This window comes from Gopherus evgoodei, chromosome 3 (genome assembly GCF_007399415.2).
Source record: "Gopherus evgoodei ecotype Sinaloan lineage chromosome 3, rGopEvg1_v1.p, whole genome shotgun sequence".
NCBI lineage: Eukaryota > Metazoa > Chordata > Testudines > Testudinidae > Gopherus > Gopherus evgoodei.
Window position 1 is genome coordinate 4168139 of NC_044324.1, and position 19639 is coordinate 4187777.

Below are 19639 nucleotides of genomic sequence, written 5' to 3' on the forward strand. Positions count from 1 at the left end.
TTGTGGTCTCTGCCACTCCCGCTGCCTTCCCTCCCCCTGCCCAAACAACCCTCCTTCTCTTCTTTGTGCCAAGTAGGGTAGGGCAGGGCAGCTGTAGGAGGTGGCTATAAGAATGGGAATCTCTGGCCAGTTTGAGGCCATTTTTTACTGCATAAAAGTGCAAAGTAACCTTAGTGGACTATAGATTCCAACTCTTAATTTCTACTCTGAATTAAAGCACCCATTATAATTTGAGAGAATGATTTCCTGGACTGACACAAAGTATTCTTAGATTCTTGTAAATGGGATCTGTTGGGAAGGGACGACAAGTTTTTCCAGATTTGGTGGCTTCTTAAAGCTCATCACTTATTCTACTGATACTCTTAGAGAGATGACACTAATCAGATTCAGGATTCGCCAACATCTTTGGCTTTTTCCACCCATGTGAAGGTGATTGCAACGTCCGATGTGGACAGACAGGGAATCTGCAAATTGTCACTTGAATATGCAGAAGAGACCTTTGACCACAAAGAGGTCATGACATACGTTGGTTCCAAAACCCCTGAGTTCTGCCACGACTCGCAAGCTATCCACAGAGGACAGCTGGCCATGCCTCTGAAATACAAGCCAGAAAGTTTTGAATGGCTTGTTAGTGAGAATGTGGCAGGCAAAAGGAGAGAGCAAGAAAGGTTGCCCAACCGTTTATTCAGCTTTAGCCATTTTTATTCACAGGAGACAATGGCTTTCCAATGGAGCTATGGCTCCCAGTGACCCTATCCATCCATCTGGGGAGGAACAATGCAGCGGGCCATGCACCTCTGCTAATTCCCCATGCAGTAGTTTGCACTGAGCATGCGTCTGTTACACTGTTTTGGAACTCTAGCCCTTTAAGTCTAACAATAAACTTCTCTCCTAGTTGGGATTGTCAGACAAATTACAGAATCAAGAGTACAGACTGCCTCATCTCTCGGTTTACTGATACATGCAGAAAAGTGGTTTGAATGCAGTGTGGCATCCAGTAATACTTATCAACCATCAGTAGCTTTGTTGTACTAAGGGTTCATCTCAAGCACACGTTTGCTCAAAGTGCTGTCAGTCGTAGCAGTAGGCTAAAACCAGTGGAGGGAAAGATTTTCAAACTGCAGTATGTAAATCTGCTCACTTTCAATGGTATTAGAATCTAGATGTCTAAGGCCATGTCTACGCTACAAAATTGTGTTGACCTAACTTACGTCGGCATCCAGCCACCACAGTTGTTAAATTGCTCGTACATAGGCACGGTTGGACCCTTGTGCTGGCAGTGTGTGTATTCACCAGGAGTGCATGTATCAATTGTAATGTCAGTGCAGGGCATTGTGAGATGGCTCCTGAATACCATAACAGTCGAAGTAAGCAACGAAGCGTCTTCAGTGACACTGCATCCCCCTAATTACATTGACCATGACTCTACGCTGTTCAGGGAGGTGGTGTTGCCAAATCATTGTAGAGACGTGCTTACATCAACAGGAGCCAGATTTAAGTGAAGACATTTCCATGGGTAGGTTGATGCAAGGCAGCTTACATAGACCAGGCCTAAGAGAAGTTGATACCAATTTTATGGGGAAGCCTGGTGCTTCAAAGTCTTTATATTGTTCTGTAATGTCTGGATCTAGCTGAACAATGAAGGTGAAAGGAAAAGAAATCAGGGAGTTCTGTACTTTGTGCTTTTTTAATGTTAGTGTATCTTCATTGGTTTCTGCCTTTTAACTTTCTGAATTGCTTTGTGGCATCAGCCAGTCTCAGAGTGTGCGTGGCTGTCTGACATCTCAGCCTGACCTGGTTGTAAGAAGATTGCTCTCCACGCCAATTTTGGTAATGGGCCTTTTTCATGTCAAGCCACGGGTAATACATTGTCTGTGTGTTTTTGTTTTAATGCAGGCTGTTGAAAACTTCAAGAGAAACTTTGCTGCCCTCCCTTTCATAGTGGGAAAATGAGGACATCTCGTAACACAAACAGTTTGCTACCAAATTAGCAAATACTGACAAGATCAGTTAAAGACATTCAACTGTGCAGAAGACCAGTATTCCTTCCCTGGGTCTGTTCTTTCCTTGGGTATTTGGTAAAAGAGGGTGTCATTGTTTATTTAAATATAGGATTGGTTCAGAACATGTGTTCCTTATAAAAAAGGTCAATTTCTAGGGCATTTCTCTCATTAGTTTTATTATTTGCTCCAACAGATATTGATTGAAAAGACATTCCTTCTATGTCTCTGTCTGATTAGGGTTAAGTCAATGAAAATAAACAATAGCTACCGTTATTCTTATGTGGCTTCTCAGCACAGGACACTCAATTGCTGGTCAGGTGTTCCAAATGTCAGTGATGCTGGACGAGATGAATGAGATCAAAACAAGGGACTCCCCCTGCTTGTTTCTGTTCATATTTGTTCTGCCTGCCCTGGGCTAGAGGAAAAACTGGAACTCATCACTTAGGAACAGTCTGCGTTGTGAAACCACCTCTTTGATAGTAGGCACCCCTGTGTGAGCTTGGGCAAATTGTTTCTTCTTTCTGTGTAGTTTTTCCCATCTGCAACATGAAGGTGGTGAACCTGCTTCCCTGATGGATTGTGGGGATTAAATCAATTTATACCTGTAAACAGTGACACAAGGCCTGGAGGAAGGACAACGAGCTGTAGGTGTGAGGCCAGAGGGATGCGGTTGGGCTAGAGATGCAAAACCCCAGTGGATGTTACTGGACCAGAGACATGCTGTCCTCCTTGAGCCTTTTCTCCTTGACTTTTCTATTGTCTCCTCACTTGCACTCCCTCCTCCTCTGTGCTCAGTTATTCCACTGCATGCCAATTAGGTGTGACGCTCGCATTCCTAGCAGGTTGTCAAAGCGTCTCATCTGCCGGGGCAAAGTTTGGCGGCATCTGAACTGCAACACAGGAGCTCCAAACGGGAGCTCTGTGGGCTCAGGAGTTCCTTTTCAAACTCTGGCTGTCATCCTGGGTATTTGGATGTGGCGTGACTGGTCTCCAGAACAGGATCAATGCAAACCAAAATCTGCACTGGAGCCTTCCTCTTTCCCATGTGGCTGGCTGCCTGCCTGCCTGGCCGCTTGTGAGAGCAGCTGTCTCCAGGGAACAGCTCTGGCTCCTTATACTCTGCCAAGCGAGAGGCAGCAGCTGTACTTTTCAGGAATAGCGGCAGCGTTCTCCTGGCAGAACAGTTTTGACTGATTCCGTGTCCCAGGCTTTGAAGTGCTGAAGCTGTTGGTGTTTCCTTTCCCAATCCTGCGGGAACTGTCACAAAACCCTTACGGAAGAGCGTGGTGAGAGGAGGCTGGGTGCAGCTGTTAACTACTGCAACCTGAGCTAGGGACCAGATTGCTCCAGTGATGCAAAGCATCCATAAACCCAATAGACCAGCATAAAGTAGCCCTAACATATCGATGAATCTGGCCCTACATGTCTATTGACTCATATGATGAGGGCTAGGCTCCACTCCTTTCACTTGTAAACTACTTGGAATCTTTGTCTTGACTGCTAAATTAGCTTCCCTGATAGGAATTCAAGATCCCAGTGCTGCTGGAAATATACAATGCAGAGCCACCCCTCCTGTCTGGCTCTTTTTTCAAACCCAAATTGCTTCTGTGGCTGTGATACCTTTTATGGAACTGACACTGACATCCCCAATCTCTCCTCCATAATCAATAACGAGCTCAGTGGTATCGATCAACACAAAATCAGGGCTGTAAAGAGCCAGCCCATGTGGAAAATATCAGCATCAGACCCAAGAAAGGATCTTGCGAAGGTACATTTCTCTCATTTCCATCCCAGCCTCCTTGACAGGGGAGCCATTCTCCTGGCAGTCTGGTTGCATAACAATGACGCTGGATTTCAAGGCCACACAAACAAGTGAGTCCTTTGGTGAACCCACCTCACAGAGGGAAAATTCAGACCAGCTGCTTTTTCTTCCCCCGCCGCCCTCCCCACCCTCGCATGGCGCACACAACTGCTCCATCGCCAAGATCTTTATCCCAACTCGTGGAATCAAAACAAAAGGCAGAGTCCAAATTGCTTAATGACCTCTCTGAATATGGGCTCAAATCTTTATTTCTGAATCCTAAGGGAAGTGGGTCCTTCTCCTCCCAGCCCCCATCATTCAGTGTGATGTTTATGGGGACAGATAGTAAAGGAAGTGGCCTCAAATGGCCCTTCGTGGTTTCATAACAGAGCTGAAAGACTGAGAAGGTTTTTAAAGTGTAATTATTCTATAGCGTAAATCCAAAGTATAGATGGCCCCGTCAGAACAGAGAGTTTAACCAGATTGACTATGATTCTCATAACAATGCCATATATATGAAATATATTAGAATAGCTCCTGCCACCTGAAAGTGTGAAATGGAAAATGCTGGTCCCAGGCTGGCATACCATGGGCAGACTTTGTGCAATACACTTCCCTCCTGACCCCAGCACCCCTGCTATTCCAGTTGTGGGCCACTCCTTAAACACAAACCTACCATTGAATCTAAATCCTAACCTGAAGACCCCCCCCCCAGTAATCCAGTCTCGGAACCTCCTGAGCAAAATCTGGTTGTGTCAAATCGTGTGTTGATTGTGCAGCAGTGGGATAAAGAGGGGACACAGTGAAGTCACTTAATGTGGGACCTGATAATCTATATTCAAACTAGGACAAACAAAGATAAAAGGCTCACCAACTCTCCTCCTCAAAAAGCCCCAGTTTACACAGCCCACAGCCAGGAACAGGCCGGGTGAGAGGAGCGTTTTTACTTTTGTATGACACCTCCCCAAAAATTCTGCATTCTTATTAAAAGGGCTTTTACACGCTGGTGCCCATCATTAGTCTACCTGAGGAAGAATATCTGAGGCAGAAGGTGACCCTAACATTACCCATCGCTTGATTACCGTAGAAGTGGATCTTGCTAGGTTAGCAACAGTTTCCCAGTGCTGTTTCCCTAGTCATTGATTAAACTGCATATTTACTCAGCTCTAAATTATACTTAGGGAAACAATAATTGCTGCACTCATGCGTCTTGCAAAGAGAGCGGGGGAAAAAGCCTATAGCAGCTAAGAAATACTGAGATTTCTTCTCACTAAAAATACTTTAGTCACTCCCAAGTGTTTGAGTTCACAATCGAGGAAAAACGGGGAGCATCTTTGATTTTGAAAGCCTAGTGTTTGGTTGAAGGGAGTGTAGATTTATAACAATAATACTTTGCCTTTTCATGCAAGGATCTCAAAGCATTCTCTAAATAGCAATTAAGGAAGACTCAACCTCCTAGAAGATAGGTAATTGTTGTTCTCTCCATTTTACAGATGGGGAAACTGAGGCATGGATAATGACTTGCTTAAATCCACACAGCAGGTCAGTGGCTGAGCCAGGATTAGGATTTAGGAATTCTGCCTCCCAGACCTCGCCTCTGAGTGGGAACCCATGGTAATTGCCAGCTGTGACTAGAAACTTGAGTGCAAACTTCCAGTCCTCTGCTCTAAATGCTTTCATTTTGTAGTCCATGCTGAGGTTGCAAGGGCAGGTTGGAAACCCCATGTTCCCAGACAAATACAATCCCAGATAAATCCTAGGACTGGGAGACTTTTTAAAGAACAGAGTCTAAACTATAATTTGGAGACCTGCACTACCAACCTGAATGCTGGGAACCTGTAATGGTGAAGCAGATAGCAGGGCAAGAATCACATGTGAAATGCAAGGTCCATTGTGGGAACGGGATTCTCTCCTCTGAAAATCCCCCCACTTTCCTCTGATTTGTGATGGTTTCAGTGACTGGTAAACTACAATCTTGCCTCACTTCCAGGGTTTTTGATTACAGAGTGTGGGTGGTTTTTTAACAGCAGATTTCGGTGCCAATAACAATAGTTTTGTGCTGATTAAAGGGGCAGTTTGCCGCTTAGAATTTGTGGTGTGCTTGCCCACTCGCTGGGCTCACCACACTGCTTGCTCTCATCTCAGTGTCTCTCCCTAACACTCACTGTGGAGAACGACTGGGGAGATTCGCCCCAGCCAGACGGGCTTCAGGCAACCTTAAGTCTCAAAGCTCTGCTCTGTCTGCTTCAGCCCTGGGAATTGCTGGAGATTTCCTACCCTGGGCTAGGCCAAGCCCTGGGACAGGAAGCCAGAAAAATCTAACTGGCAAGCTGTTTGAGTAAGGCTGTCCCCTGGGTCCAAGCACCTGCAGTGCATTGGGTAACCAGTCAAGCCAGAGACCAGCTGCACTCTGCGCTCTACAGCTGTGGGGCTTGTCTACATCAGAAAGTTGCAGCGCTGGTGAGGGAGTTACAGCGCTGCAACTTTGAAGGTGTACACATCTGCAGGGCACCACCAGCGCTGCAACTCCCTGTTTGCAGCGCTGGCCGTACTCCCGTTTTGTCTCGGGTGTAGAGGATCCAGCGCTGGTGATCCAGCGCTGGTAATCCAATGTAGACACTTACCAGCGCTTTTCTTGACCTCCGTGGAAGGAAGAAGCCTCTGGTAATCAAGCTGGTCTCCTTTCCCGGTTTGCTCTCTCGTTCCCGGAACCCCGAGCAAGCAGGTCTCCTTCCCTGCGGTTTGCTGGCTGGCTCCGGGAACGCGAGAGCAAACCGCGGCGAAGCTGGTCTCCTTTCCCGGTTTGCTCTCGCGTTCCCGGAACCCCCCTTGAAGCCGCCCAACAGCGCTGCAGTGTGGCCACATCTAACACCACTTGCAGTGCTGGTTGCTGTAAGTGTGGCCACTCTGCAGCGCTGGCCCTATACAGCTGTACTAATACAGCTGTAACAACCAGCGCTGCAAAATTTTAGATGTAGACATGGCCCAAGTAAGGCACTGGGAATGACTTGAGGAGAGGAGATTGGACAGAGTGGATGTGATGGCTGGTGACCTAGCAGCAGCCCCACTGTCACTTCAGAATCATCAGCACTTGAGTCAGTAGCACAGAGCCTCAATGGTGCAGCACAGAGCATCTCACTGCCTAGGAGTAAAAGATGCCCAAAGCAACTGGAGCTTCGAGAAGAAGCATTGTCCAGATACTCCACTGATGGGCTCACTAGAAACACAAAGCTAGATCGGAGTCCTTTACAATTTCCTTTTTCAAATGTTACTTTGTTTTGTTTCTGTCCTCTATTTAGCTGCTTTGGAGGGATGATCTATCTAGCAGCAGCTCCAGGCATGAGCACTCCAAGCGCGTGCCTGGGGCAGCAAGCCGTGGGGGGTGCCCTGCCAGTCCCTGTGAGGGCGGCAGTCAGGCAGCCTTTGGCAGCATTCCTGCGGGAGGTCCACCGGTCCCACGGATTCGGCGGCAATTCAGTGACGGGTACTCCAAATCCGCAGGACCGGGGACCTCCCACAGGCAAGCTGCTGAAGGCAGCCTGACTGCCATGCTTGGGGCAGCAATAAAGCTAGAGCCTCCCCTGGATCTATCAATGACATCTGCCCTTTGATGAGTTGGAGCCATCATCCAGTGCATTTCATGTGTCCGTAGCACATGGTTTGTCTAGCATTAGGTTGTCAACCCCTTGGGGCAGGGGGCATATTTTATATGCAGATTGTTTGCACAGGATCAGGCACTGGCTCACTGATTATCAGTTACTGGTTAAGCACGAACAGCATCATCCTTGGCTCTGGGCAAAAGACAAACACAGCAAAAATCCCTACCCCAAAGAGCTTGCAATCTAAAAGACAAACACAGAGAAAGCAGATGGCACTGGACAGCCCAGAACAAGGAATAGATTAGGATAGTTGTTTTCTTATTTGTTATTAATTCATTTAGCTAATGATGCTTCCCCCATGGGGTAATGGGTGCTGGTCAGTAGCTGAGATCAATCCTGAATGGGTGACGTCAGTTTGGGGACATCAGAGCCATCATTTAAGCCCCAGGTGTACCCAGCCCACAAGAGGAAGCTGCTGCTGCTCTTGCAGGTCAGGGTCTTAGAGCATTGGCAGGGGTGTGAGGGGAAATGCAGGCTCCACAATCATTCTACTGAGCGGAGAGCTCAGAGTATTGTCATTGGCATTGAAACTCACCGTCCAGCCCTGGTCCGTGCAGTGGTGACATGATAGCAGAAGGGAGGCCCACCAACCAGGCTGGCTTGGCAAAGGTAAAGATGAGCAACTCAGCTGGAGAAGCTGGAAGTGAGATCAGCCTGTTTTGCTTTGCTGAAGTAACCCGTAAACATTGTGCTTGGTGAAACCCTATCTGCTCCTACCGCTTCCCTATTTAGGAGAATACACTGGAGTTTGCTGCTAAATTAACTCCTGACTCCTGGGGTATGATGTCACATGACCTTTATGGTATAAGGTTATCATACATTCCAGAGATGTATCCAATGGGAAGACAGGAATCTGATGTCATTTCTGCCTCCCTTTCCTATTTATTTCTGTTTGCCCTTATCTCTAAATAACAGTCAAGCTATAATTTCCCATTTGACATTCTATTGTAGAGGAAAAGTTTCAGATCTGTTTCCTTCCCCACTTCTCTCTCCTCATATCTTCTTCTTATTTGTTATTTGTATTAAAGTAGCCACTAATCAAGATTGGGGCCCCCCATTCTACGCACATATGGTAAAACACAGTTACTATTCTGAAAAGCTTCAGCCTAAATAGACAAGGCAAACAGAAAAAGGCTTATTACCCCATTTTACACATGGGGAAACAGAGACCCATGGAGTCACATGCCCAAGGTCACATCGGAAGTCTGTGGCAGAGCCAGGAAATAAATCAAGTCTCCTGGATCCTAGCCCAGCGTCACCCTGTTATGTCATGTCTCAGCTTGTCTCTCTGGGCTTCTGTCTCATTCTCGTTATCTCTGACCACCTCTTTCTGGGTCTCTCTCAGGAAGTCTTCCCTTCTCTTGCCCTGTATGCCTTTTGTTGCCATTTATTTGCTTCTAAAGAGCCTATAAGTCCATCTCTGGCTATTAGAATGGTCCAGGAGGTAACCCCATCCTTGGAGTGATCCGAAATCTCTGCCAGAAGCCAGGGAGAAAGGCAGAGGTGGATCTCTCCAAAATTGCCCTGTCCTATATTCTCCCCCTGAAGCCCTGGTACTGGCCACTGCTGAAGACAGGATACTGCTAGATGTACCATTGGTCTGACCCAGTATGGCCATTCTCATAGTGTCAGTGAGGACTGGGTGTACTGGAGTAACAGGGCTTGAACAATGGTTAAAGATTAGTCAATGGAATGGATTGTATTAATTTAGGGCAAAATTCACCCCTATTCAGAGGGTCAGCACGAGGCTGACGCACCATTTAAGTCCTCACCATGGGAGTTAAGTGTGATTTAAGTAGTGTTAACCTTATGTTGTCCTGCATAGAGGTGGGTTTCACCCTGGAGGCTCTGTCTCCTCTTTTTTCCATTCCCTCAACTATTTCACCCTCGCTGTGGCAGTAAATAAAATCACAGCCTGGATTTTCGCATTGTGCAAGAGCGCCAGAGTCTTACAGATTTCGAATCTTCCTTCAAGTGAAATAACTGGGAGATCTTAAACCTCTTCGGTTGAAAGGTTTAAAGGAGATTATCGATACGGCCCACCAACACGAAAAGGAGATTCTAAACCTGGCCTGGGGAAATAGGAGAGATCACTGTAAAGGGTGAGGTTTAGCTCACAAATACCTAGTTATGTGAAAAGTCAGAGAAGGAGTTCAGCCAGGGACCTTTCTACAGGTATCCAGCCTTCCAGAATCACAGTTGTTTCTACTGATATTTGTATCTTTTAGAGAACTGTATAGAGTGTAATATGACATGTGACTTCTTTGTTTAGGATCAGCAGAGTCAAAGCATACCTCCTTGGGTAATATGGTATGTGTATGGTAGTACAGGTCAGGCGTACAAAGAAAACTAGCACTACATAGCATGCTAATGTACAATAAACCAATGTTTAGACTTTGCAAATCTGCTGAGTAAAGAGGACAGACTGCACTCCTGTCCTCTCACCTCACAGACACATTCAGGGTCCAGCCAAACTCTCCAGAAGCCGGAACTGTCCTAACAATGTTGAGTCAGCTGCCCCTATACCATGCAATTATAGCCATGCTTCTTTTCCTATTGACTGTCAGTTCAAGTATCTAATGAATTCCAACCACCTGAGCCAGCTCTGGTTTAGCAGAGCAGCCACTTCCCTCATGTCCCAAGGGAATCCTGGCTTGCTCAGCTCTTGGAAGTGATGGAGTTTTACCAGTCATTCCTGCATGTCAAGAATGGAAAGGGTGTGGAATGTGGGGTGTGAGAAGAGAAAAAGTGTCTCATGATTGATTAAAAGTTCAAGCACTGCCCCAGCTATGTTCCTGCTTTTGATCTTCCCTACTTGTCTCCCTGGGCTCCTTTTCACCTCTTTGTAAATACCGCATAGGGAAGTGATTTAGGCGTTTAGGAGCACAAACCCATTGACTTGCAGTAAAACTTGGGCAGCTTTGAAAATTGTCCCTGCAGTCCTTACGATCGACCTCTGGTTGATCCTCCTGAGTCTTGGGAGGCAGTGCGCAAGCAGAGGAAATCTTCTATCAGCACAACTCTTAAGCTTGACAGCATAGGAAGAAACCTCAACAGGATGTTAGCTTCCTGATCACCACCTTCCTAGCTGCTGCTCCGTTAAACTACTCCTTGCTGCTGTTGTACCTTAGAGGCAAAAGGGCTTTCCTGAAGTCCTAATAATTCTCCCTGGAAATCCTTTGAGAGCTTGCAGGCGCACACAGCATGTGCAAAGGGGATTGGGAGTGATATGCCTGGCTGGAAGACCCAGGCTCACCCATTTCTACCTTCCCTGGATGATCATTTTGCACATCTGTGGTCTTTATTTCACTCACTGCGGAGGTATGCTCACTCGTGCTGGTGCTGTTTCTAATGAAGCAGGATGAGAGTTCTGGTTTGTTTCAATGTATTTGCAAATTCTCATTCTAGTGCAGAGGTTCTCAAACTGGGGGTCGGGACCCCTCAGGGGGTTGTGAGCTTATTACATGGGGGGTCGCGAGCTGTCAGCCTCCACCCTAAACCCCACTTTGCCTCCAGCATTTATAATGGTGTTAAGTATATAAAAAGTGTTTTTAATTTGTAAGGGGGGGGTCACACTCAGAGGCTTGCTATATGAAAGGGGTCACCAGTACAAAAGTTTGAGAACCATTATTGTAGTGACACTTAATTACAGAAGCACCTGAAGACCCCCTATGGGTATGTAAAGCTCATATGAAGCAAGAGGCTCGGTCCTGAGGAGCTTACATTCAAGACAGACAAAATGGGAAGAATAATTATGCCTATTCATGCTAAAAGGCACTCAGGTTCTTATATTAATCTCATACTCTAGATCTATCTCCACAGAATAGAAATTCTAGCATGATGCCTTCACTACAAGACCACCTTCCCTCTCTAACATCAGCTGAAACTTCTGCTTTGAGTCAAGTGTTCTGCAAAAAGAGTGACTTAATTGTTAGAGAGTCCTGCTGCATACGGCGACCAAGCACACAAGAGCTTGCAAATAGAATCAACACAATATATATTGCGTGTTTCAGTATATTCTATGTTGTGCTGCTGTCTCTTATGCAAAAACACTACATTATTCCACTGCAAATACTTCAAAGCTTGACGTAAGGACACTGTAGTATTCTGGACATACTGAAATATATATTATATATGGGCACACAAATTAGGTATGTGTAGGCATATCACATGTTGTGGTTTAATTTCTCTCAATATTGCATAACTGCTTGGGGAAAAGTAGGTCAAAATAACAGTAAACCTCAATTGGAAAAAGGCAGCTATTCCCAGGAGTAATGTTGTCCAAATTAATGAAAGGTTCATGCTGGATGAAAAATCAGACCCATTAACTTTTCCCTTCTTGAATAGGATCCATCTTTTTACTGCTTTCTTGCGCTATATCCTAATAAAAGCAGCAAAGAATCCTGTGGCACCTTATAGACTAACAGACGTTTTGGAGCATGAGCTTTCGTGGGTGAATACTCCATGCTCCATGCTCATGCTCCAAAACGTCTGTTAGTCTATAAGGTGCCACAGGATTCTTTGCTGCTTTTACAGATCCAGACTAACACGGCTACCCTCTGATACATATATCCTAATATAATTTTGAGGGCACATGTCACTTAGGGGAAATGCTGTCTAAACCTCTAACTGCCAGAAGCTGGAATTGGACGCCAGGGGATGTATCGCTCAAAATTGCCTTGTTCTGTTCACGCTCTTTGAAGCATCTGGTACTGGCCACGGTCAGAAGACTGGATACTGGGCTAGATGGGCCGTTGGTCTGACCCAGTGTGGCATTCTGACATTCTTAAGCAGTGTAGCCTAATGGATACTGCATTGGGCTGGCAGTCACATGACCTGGGGGCTGTTCCTGGTTCTGCTGCCAGGTGACGTTGGACAAGTCTCCTTGACTCAGTTTCCCTGTCCATAAAATGATACTGACCTCCTTTGTAAAGTTCTACAGCTGGAAAATGCTAGGTATTATTATATAGCTATTGCCGCTGCTGAGGATCCCAGTTTATTTTGCTTTCCAAACTATTGGTTTCCTTGTCCTTTCTGCTCCTCTCTTACTGAGCCCACCCTTCACCTCAGATATGTGAGCCAGGCTACAGGGGTGATATATTCACTATCACACAGCAATCGCCTCATCCTTGGAACTGTGTGCTCCTCCCAAGTCCTGCGCTATCTTACTCAGTGGCCAGTGTACTGTATAAAAAGAGAAAGAAAAGGGAAATGCCATTTCATCCAGCTCTGGGAGATGAGACCTGAGTTTCTACTTGTCTCTCATCATAAGAACTCTCTCCATACATATATTAAGTTGATAGACAGTTAACAAGAAACTATATCCCTGACACTCACACAAGTTTACCAGCCACACGCAGGGATAGCTGGAACCCAAAAGGAAATATGGCACTTTATTGCTCACAGCTCTTGGATCTGCATCAAAACTTATTTTGGGCCTTTCTGCTCCATCTTGCTCAAGGAAAGGCCAATATCCAAAGGTGAACTGCTGAGGAAGGAGAGCCCTAGCATGGGGGATGTTACATTCTGACTCACACATCAGACATGAGGGGAATATGTTCTTCTCTTTTTGTATCTACAGTGGTTGCTGTGTTTTACTTTTACATTTGTTAAGGCAAGTTAATGCTGGTGAACAGTCCCAATTTGATGGGCTTGGAGGTTTAAACCCTTCTCTGTTTGTTCCCAGAATAGGAACCACAGGAGCAGGGTCTGTGTATGACCTTCCCCAAACTATCCTGCCAATATGCTTCAGTCTAAAGCCCTAACTCGGAGGGACCTCTCTGCTAGGAATTATTCTCCGTGACCCATTTCATCCTTGGCTTCGCTGCTGAGACTGCTAGCAAGGGACCCGGTCACGCTAGTGCTAGTTTTGTGATGTGCTTTCTAGAAACTGGCCTACGACTTGCCAAAATAATTTCTCACTGGTAATCAAATTGCCTTCAGATGAGGACAACCTTTGGTTGCTTCTGGATCTGGGATTTCTTTAAACCAACATCCTAGATGTTTCTAATGATACAGGTGGCGTTAAAATGGGAGACGGGATCAGCAGAGAGAACAGACCTGGGTATAAATCAGAGGACCAACTCCAGCAGACTGTCTCCTTGCTTCTGCTAGCAGTGATTTGATGTGAAGTTGGATGCCCTTTGCAATTTTACCCATATGCCTCAGATCTACCTATAAACTCACATACAACCTGCAGCATTCCATAGTGTTGGCAAGTCCATCTTCATCTCCTCCAAGCAGATTGTCCTGTCTCCATTAGTTTGTCAGTTCTGTGCTCACAACCCTTAGGGGACGAGTACTCTGCTGAAGCATGAGTGCTGCCGCTCAAGTGCGTGTCTAACTGAAAGAGCCACCATGGGGTAATTAATTCAGCCTAATTTATCATCTGCAATTACAAGTTCATTATTTACCATTTGTTTCTGAATGTGTGTAAAATCCAATGTTTATTAAGTATTGTTTGTGTTGGATATCTCCCATGTGTGTCTAATTGCCCTCTAATGTATGGAGATGAATTCTCCTGAGTCTCTCCTGAATGCATCTGAAGAACCAAATCAAGCTGAAACAGGGATTCTTGGGCTCAGATAGAAGCGGTTAATCTACCAATGATACAGACTGTCTCAGCAGTAAAATCAAACCCTGGCAAGCCAGAAAGACTGGAGCAGAGAGGTCCCAAACATGCTGTAAGCCGGTGGTTCTAACTAGCCCAGAAAACAGAGAATAGCCGATAACCTCTCTCCTCACAGAATAATAGTGTCCTTATTCTGCAGCATATACAGGTCTCTGCTTTACAGATCTAACTATTAATCACGTCCTACCCTATGTTCTGTAACGTGAATGAACCCTCCAGTTTCTGGTACCTTCTTCCTTCAAACTCCAGTAGCTGACATGGACCCCTGTGGCTTCTCTGGGCACATACTCCATGGCTCTGGGGATCTGCCCATTCCACCCACCCCCCACATTAACTTCCTCCCTCAGCTTGCAGCAACCAGCCACCTCAGCCAGCAATGGCCTAATCAGCACTGATCTTTAATTAACAGAAGGGGGCACTGTGAGGATATGAAACATGCCCTTCTGTAACTGGGTGTGTGGATTCTGGAGCTAACTCAGCACCTGGTCACTCAGATCCCCCTCCAGTGGTGGTTAAAGCACAGTGGTGGTTAAGAAGCCCTGGAGTGGTTGTGCTCAGTGACTGAGGCTGGAAAGAACTCTCAGGGGACCAACACCACCCCATGACGTTCTGGGGCCTTGTCCAGGATTAGTGTCCCTCATCTGAGTGGGAAGTTGAAGAGAGAACTGGCGCAAGATTCGGTGGTCAGGGAGAAATGGAAGAAATCCTTTAATGGTGGGTAGAACAACAAAAGGAGCTGTAATGGACCATGCAGCTCTTTCAACAAGCAAAGCAATGATCCAGGAGGGAGTGGCAGGCAGAGCAGAAGAAGGCCCTCCTGTAGGGTGACTAGATGTCCCGATTTTATAGGGACAGTCCCGATTTTTCGGTTTTTTTCTTATGTAAGCTCCTATTACCCCCTCCCCCCTCCCTATTTTTTACATTTGCTGTCTGGTCACTCTACTCTCCAGGAATGTACTAAGGAGGAGATGGCAGCACAGCACCAGATCCTGTAAAATCTGATGAGTTCTGTGGCTGGGGGCGGCAGCAGAGCCCCAGGAATCTGGCTATGTGAAATGGCTCTGACAGACAACTGGTGGGGATGGCAATGACTTTGACCCATCCAGTCATGTTGGGAATTGACTGGAAACCCTTCCCCTTGAGTGAATGAGGAAATTCCAGGAGACCATAGGGTTAGTTAGGGTGTGGGGAGGAGTTGGGGAGGATCAAAAAGAAATAGGAGAAACTAGATAGGTTACAAGCCAGGAAGATCAGTAAGAGAAGAAAGAATCCCAGGCAGAGATGAAGATGGTAGAGAAGGAAGAGAAAACAGAGGTAAATCAGAGGCTAGTGACTGAGACCTGTACAGATTTAGCCACCGAAGAAGGGGTCTCTCATGTTGTCCCAAGAACAGACCGGTCTGAGAATCAGTCTTTAGACAAACAAGGGACAGAACAAAATATCCTGGAGAGTGAACAAAATACAGAACCAGGAGTAAAACAGCGACAGGTTAAAGAGGGACGTCAGATAATGGAAGATCCTGCTGAGTGCCCTCAGTGTGAGGATAGCTGGGCCAAGACTGAATTGTGAAGCCGGCCCATTGTTCTTTGAGGGGGTGGACATCAGAGAACACCCATCAAGGGGCCGGGAAGAGACCCAAAGATGGGGTCCCACACAGAGCAGGGAATGATAAGAAGAGAACTGCTCAGAGCAAGAGAAAACACAGCACTGAGAAGAAGAGATCCTGGCTGGGAAGAAGAGGGTGGTGGTGGTGGTGCGTAACAGGGAGTGTGGACTCAGGAGCTAACTCAGCACCCTGTCACTCAAATCCTCTCCAGTTTATATCAACTGTTTGAAAGATGGGCATTTGGCAGAAGAGGCCAATTAAATAAATGGTGGTATAGCTGAGGGGCTAATTGGATGGAAGTATCCCCAGCAGCTAGGCCTGAATAAGCAAATGGAAGAAAGTGCTGGGAGGAAAGTTGGGAGCCGGAAGGAAGGCAGAAGTAGACAGGATTACTCTCTCGGAGATGGATGAAGTACCAGAGCAGTCCTTGTGATGCTTTGGAACGCCTCTCCTTCAGGGAGGAATTATTTTAGAATCGCTACTGGGATGGAAAATCCCCTCCTCTTCCCCCACCACACATTTTAAAATTAAATAATAGTTGATGTCTCCAAACTGCAAAGGAGTGAGGACTTTTTGTCAACATTTAACGCACAACTTAGAATTGCTTTAAGGCAGAATTTTATTTGCATCTGATAACTAGTATATTAGAGATTCTCAGCGTTGGGACAAAGAAGAGTCTCCTTCAACCCTGGTGCAGCTAAAACAACAGCCATTAAGTTGATCTTCCCCCATGCATCCCACACTGCTGCCTGCCCTGGAGCGGATCTGCACACGCCAAATGTCCACACGGAAACCTTTTTCCGCTAGGAACTCCGCAAACTACATTCAGATGTCTGCTGAGAAGTAGGATGTTTTCAAATGGCCTCAGTGAACGATGTGTTTGTTCTTCGTAGGATGTGGTGTTGGGGGGGTTTTCCTAGTTTTTTCCAGGGCTTGTCACTAGAAATCCTAGTGAAATTATACACAGAAGGAGCCGTTGATTCAGTGTGCAAGGAATAGCTACTTTTAAACCTATCCATAAATGTCTCCACCCTTATTTGTGAGGAATTATATTAATCTATAAACTAGCAGAGTCAAACCATGTGGACCAGCCGCAAAATTCTATTACAGAGACCAGCTTTGTTCTCACTTGCTTATTGTCAGATGTGTGAGTTAAACAGGTGTTTGGAGAATTCTTTTTTTAATGTTGCTACAAAAGTTTACTAGCCATTTATAAACTAGTTTGCCAATATGCCTCTTCCATAGTTCCCAAGATAGCCTGCTCTCTGCTAACTTCAGTTCTGCTTTCCATTTTAAAGGTAGGCTTGGAAAGATTAGATTTTTATCAGTAAATACTGATAAATGTCAATTTCACCGTCCAGGCACAAACTGAGGAAGACGTATTTCCATTGCTAACAATAGCGAATTGCAGATAGACAAGTAAGAAAAATGCTGCTTAAGAAGTTATTGGAGTTTGATTTGTATATTTTAACGTGGTGGAGACAACTTGTGTTTTACTAATTATAAAGCTTTAACTTTTTGAAATCAAAGTTTACTGTCATTAAATAATTAGTTGCCCTGTCTGAACCCCCACCCCATAATTTCCTGCAATTGTGAATATTTAAACTGATAAACAATGGGGGGGAAGCTTCAAAATGGATATCCCTTAAAATTATATATATATAAAAAAATCGAATTCTGACAAGCCCATTTATAGTGCTTAGTTTCTGAATGCATCGTCAGTGTCAAAATGGCATTGTGAGGTTTCAGTCACACAGCAGAGCACCGTGCATATCTGAACTTGTGGCTGTCAGCTGGGAAAGAGGTATACAGTACAAAACCAAATTGGTGGCTTCCTCACCTTTCTGTCCCCAGGGCCTCCCCGTTCCCTGGCATCCAGCCTCCTCTTTCTCTCTCTCTCTCCCTGCTCCTGGCCTGCTGTCTTATTTCATTCTGTTGCTGAAGAGCGTGCTTTCCCTGTGGACATCACTCAGAGAGTCTGCTCTGCACGAGACACAGTGTGTTCATGGTGCTGTCTCCCAGCTCAGGGATTTTCCCAGCATTCATTTCAGGGAGCAGCAATGATATTATTGAACGTCAGCCGAGGCTTTTACAAAAAAAAGTACTCTCCACCTTAGAGAAGTCTGCACCCTTCTGTCTCCTGAACCTCACCCTCTGACTTCCTCTTGCAGCCTTTTCATCTGGGCAGCCAAAGTGAACAAGACATGGGCCATCATCACAAAAGAGAGGGAGAGAATGCTGCTGTACCAGCTAATTCCCAGAAAGCAGAGTTCCCTCTTTGCTGTATGATTATTACACTGAGCATGGGAAATGTTCTCCAGCCCTGCAGGATGGAGCAGTAGCTGCAGATAAGGTTTATTGCCATGAAATGCTAATATACTGTAAAGATTGAAACATAGTCCTTGCCATTTCTCCCTTTACTTCTTTCAGCTCTGACTGTGGCTTCCTTTTATTTTCCTGATCCCAGACTCTACAGATTGTATCCCTACATCCTTACCTGGCCTGGCAGCCTTCCTTTACACCTGTTTTAATTAAATCAGGAAAGATTTATAGGGTACTGGGTTGGGCCAGGGGTCCCAGGCAGTCTTGCTACTTATCTGATAAGTAGGATTCTAATTCAGATGCTGTGTAGGAAGCTATCAGATATTGTGTAATAAATCCCAGGTGCTGCTCTTAGGGACAGTGAAAATGTCATTTTTCTTTTGCCCGTCTTTTAAGGGGCTGTGGGGGGATTTTTTTGACCAGAGACTGGTAGATTATAAGGCCAGAGAGACCTGTTGTGACCATCTAGTCTGACTTGCTCCATAACACAGGCCATAGGCCTCCCCTGAATGAGTTACTCTTTGAACTAGAGCAGGGGTCGGCAACCTCTGGCACACGGCTCGTGGCTCGCCAGAGTAAGCTGCGGCCAGCACATCCCTCGCCTGCACCGCTTCCCGCCACCCCCATTACCTGGGATGGCGAACTGCAGCCAGTGGGAGCCGCTGTCGGCCGAACCTGCTGACGCAGCAGGTAAACAAACTGTCCTGCTTACCCTGGGGAGCTGTGTGCCAGAGGTTGCCGACCCCTGAGTGTATCTTTTAGGAAAAACATCCAATTTTGATTTTAAAATTGCCAGTAATGGAGAATCTGCCACAACCTTTGGTAAGTTGCTCCAATGGTCCATAATGCTACTGGAGTAGTATTTCAGGTGCTCCTTTCAGGCAGTTTTTGCCATGGTGATCTTTAACCAGCCAAATTCAGTCAAGCTGGAAGTTATTGAGACACTGCTTATAATCAGGAGTAAGCAGAAATCATGGAATAACTGCTCAAAGATTGTACCCAGAAGGTAAGGTCTGGTTATACCATCTTCAGATAAAATTTGGTATACTGGGAAAATTTGAGATAATAAAAATGATTTCTTTGAAAGAACTATCATTGAATGAGCACAGTGATTAGCAGGTGTCAGAAGAGCATTTCATGAAGGAGCCTGTAGTTTCTGCAGTGTTGGGTCTCTGTATTTAATATGAGTCTAACTATTATTGTGCTATTTTATCCAAATTAGCTTTGGTGAACAGCTAGCAGGGCTGGCTCCAGGCACCAGCCGACTAAACACGTGCTTGGGGCAGTACCTTGTAAGGGACGGCCAATCTTGGGGTGGTGGGGGGCGCTCGGGGTTTTTTGTTGTTGTTTTTGTTTCGGTGGTGTGGCGCAGTGCTCGGGAGTGGGGGGTGTTTCGGTGGCACGGCGCTTGGGGGGTGTTCAGTGGTGCTCAGGGGGATGTTTCAGCAGCACAGCACTTGCGGGGGTGTTTCGGCGACGCAGCGCTCAGGGGGGTGTCACGGCGGAGCAGAGCTCTTTTTTTTTTGCTTGGGGTGGCAAAAAGTTAAATCCAGCCCTGACAGCTAGGAAAAAGTTGGGCGCCTGTGTTGTTTATGGATGCTGTCTCTATAAAAAAAA

The 19639-nt window shown here is 45.9% G+C and overlaps 1 long non-coding RNA gene across 2 annotated transcripts in view; it reads right to left on the minus strand.

Annotated features, from left to right (window-relative positions):
• Window positions 1-8091, minus strand: part of LOC115647786 — a 22641-nt gene extending 14550 nt beyond the window's left edge. For both annotated transcript variants that reach the window (XR_003999401.1, XR_003999400.1), the window contains exon 1: window positions 7999-8091. This is a non-coding gene — a long non-coding RNA (uncharacterized LOC115647786). The remainder of the gene's footprint in view (window positions 1-7998) is intronic.
• Window positions 8092-19639: the final 11548 nt, after the last annotated feature.